Genomic DNA, 2,341 nt, shown 5'->3' with positions numbered 1-2,341 from the left:
CCCTCTGCCAATCAGGTAAATTGCTCCCCAGTGTGGCCCAGGCCCATTAGGCCCACCTGGAAAGCTACGTGACTTTCAAGTTGATTGGAGAGGCATATTGGCACCAGTATTTGTTCTGTCCTGTAGCCAGTGTTCCCCTGAGTTAGTTACACCCTTTCTATCTGCTCTTTAAAAGACTGTTAATAAACCCGGACATGTTCAGAGAAGCCTGTCCCCAGTGTCTTCTGGTGGGAAAGTGCACCCCTACCCGGCTCTTCCTCAATAGTGTGGCTTTGCAGGACTAAGCTGCAAATTACTATAACTTTAATGATCTGTCAGTATTTTAAAATGTATTGTATATGAATGAAATGGACATATTTTCATTTGATTATTTTTATAGCCATTGTTCCTATATTCCTGATGAACTATGTGTTTTTTTTTGTTTTATTTTTTTACTTGTTGAACTCTATTTAGTGGAACAGTAAGCCTTTGACTATAATGTAAATTAAAAATATGACTGTCTCAACAATTAAAAAATGAAGGGGCTATTGCTGTGGTGCAGTGGATTAAGCCACTGTCTGCAGTGCTGGCATCTCATATGGGTGCCAGTTGGAGTTCCAGCTGCCCTACTTCCTACCCATATCCCTGCTAATGTGCCTGGGAAGGCAGCAGATGACCCAGGTACTTGAGACCCTGCCACCCACATGGGAGACCTGAGGGAGATTCCTGGTTCCTGGCTTCTGACTGGCCCAACCCTGGTCATTTGCAGGCATTTGGGGAGTGTACCAGTAGGTGGAGGATCTCTCTCTGTGTCTCTCCTCTGTCTGTTTCTCTATCTCTCTGCAACTCTGCCTTTCAAACAAATAAATAAATCTGTAAAAAAATTAAAAAGGAAAAATAATTTTAAGAAACCCAATTTAAAAAGCAAAAAATGACTACTCTGTTAAGATTCCTTTTTCCCCAGCCCAGTTAAAAGTATCCTTATTATTGGAAATTTCATTCCTTTATAACATGTTTCTTCTGTGAATGTTTGAAATATCTTTTTCACAAATTCAGGCAGTAGTTCCTATTTTCATGCCTCATTATTACCAAGTGCTGCACAGCATTGTAGCTGTCACCAATGTTGTTGCCTTGCTACAATGTTAATTTGTTCTCCCGATGATTAAAATTAGGAGGAAATAATTTTTTCTCCGTGAGAACACTCATTAGGAAGAGTTCATTCGTATTTCTGGTGTTTTTCAGCAATTACTGTCATTGGTTTGTAAATCTAACTCAGTAATTCACTGCTGTAAACCAACTTGGATGCTAGCATAAGCTACATGCTGCACAATCAGCTTTATCAAAAATGAAGATGTTCTTCACCCCTCTTTTTTTCTATTTGCATTCTTTCTATCTAGGTCTCTGTTGGTTCAGGGAGGTGAAAAACAGGTTACCTCTTGAGCTTCATTAAATCCCAGGCCAGAGAATGATGTCTGGACACACTGAATACAATTTCACGGCCTTGTGTTAAAAGAATGCTAGGTAGCTGTCCGTCTAGTCCAATGCTGCCCTTCCCCCATGAAGCTCCCTAAAGATGGTTCTGACTGGGGCTGAAGAAGTTCACTGAAAGTGAGGGACTTTGTGTCTATAAATGGAAGAAAAGATCTATGTTTGACGGGGAGAAGATGAAAAGGAGTTATCAAAGGAAGTATAAGGAAGAAATGGCTAGAAATTGAGAAGTGGTGCAGGAAATTAGACATATAGGACTCATAGGATAAGTTTCCCCCAATAGCATCTGTTGTGTTATGGAGTATGCATATGTGGACTTTGATGGTAAAATAAAAGTGATTGAAAATAACAAAAAGGGTGCTCGCTTCGGCAGCACATATACTAAAATTGGAACGATACAGAGAAGATTAGCATGGCCCCTGCACAAGGATGACACGCAAATTCGTGAAGCGTTCCATATTTTTTACACAGTTATTCTTAAGTGTTGAAATTTAACTGAAATGTGATCCCTGTTAAACATAAGAGTAGGAATAAGAGAGGGAAGAGATGTACAATTTGGGACATGCTCAAGCTGACTTGCCCCAAATGGTAGAGTTAGAAACATACCAGGGGACTCCAATTTAATCCCATCAAGGTGGCATGTACCAATGCCATCTCACCAGTCCAAGTGATCAATTTCAGTTCACAATTGATCATAATGAAAGTTCTAAGAGTCAAAGGAAGCACATAAACAAGTCTAGTACCTGCTAATACTAACTGATAGAATAAATAAGGGGGAGAGTGATCCAACATGGGAAGCGAGATACTCAGCAGACTCACAGAATGGTGGATGTCCTAAATAGCACTCTGGCCTCAGAATCAGCCCTAAAGGCAT

The 2,341-nt window shown here is 40.3% G+C and overlaps 1 non-coding gene across 1 annotated transcript; it reads left to right on the top strand.

Moving 5' to 3' along the window:
- The first annotated feature begins 1,824 nt into the window (after nucleotides 1-1,824).
- On the top strand, nucleotides 1,825-1,931 carry LOC149127569 (U6 spliceosomal RNA). The gene has a single exon (XR_016232032.1). It is a non-coding gene; the product is annotated as a U6 spliceosomal RNA (small nuclear RNA).
- The last annotated feature ends 410 nt before the right edge of the window (nucleotides 1,932-2,341 follow it).

The sequence above is a fragment of the Oryctolagus cuniculus genome, chromosome 3 (assembly GCF_051225735.1).
Source record: "Oryctolagus cuniculus isolate XC-2025 breed Fujian yellow rabbit chromosome 3, ASM5122573v1, whole genome shotgun sequence".
In the NCBI taxonomy this organism is placed as follows: domain Eukaryota; kingdom Metazoa; phylum Chordata; class Mammalia; order Lagomorpha; family Leporidae; genus Oryctolagus; species Oryctolagus cuniculus.
Note: the sequence above shows the minus strand (reverse complement) of the source record. Positions and strands in the feature narration are given on the sequence as shown.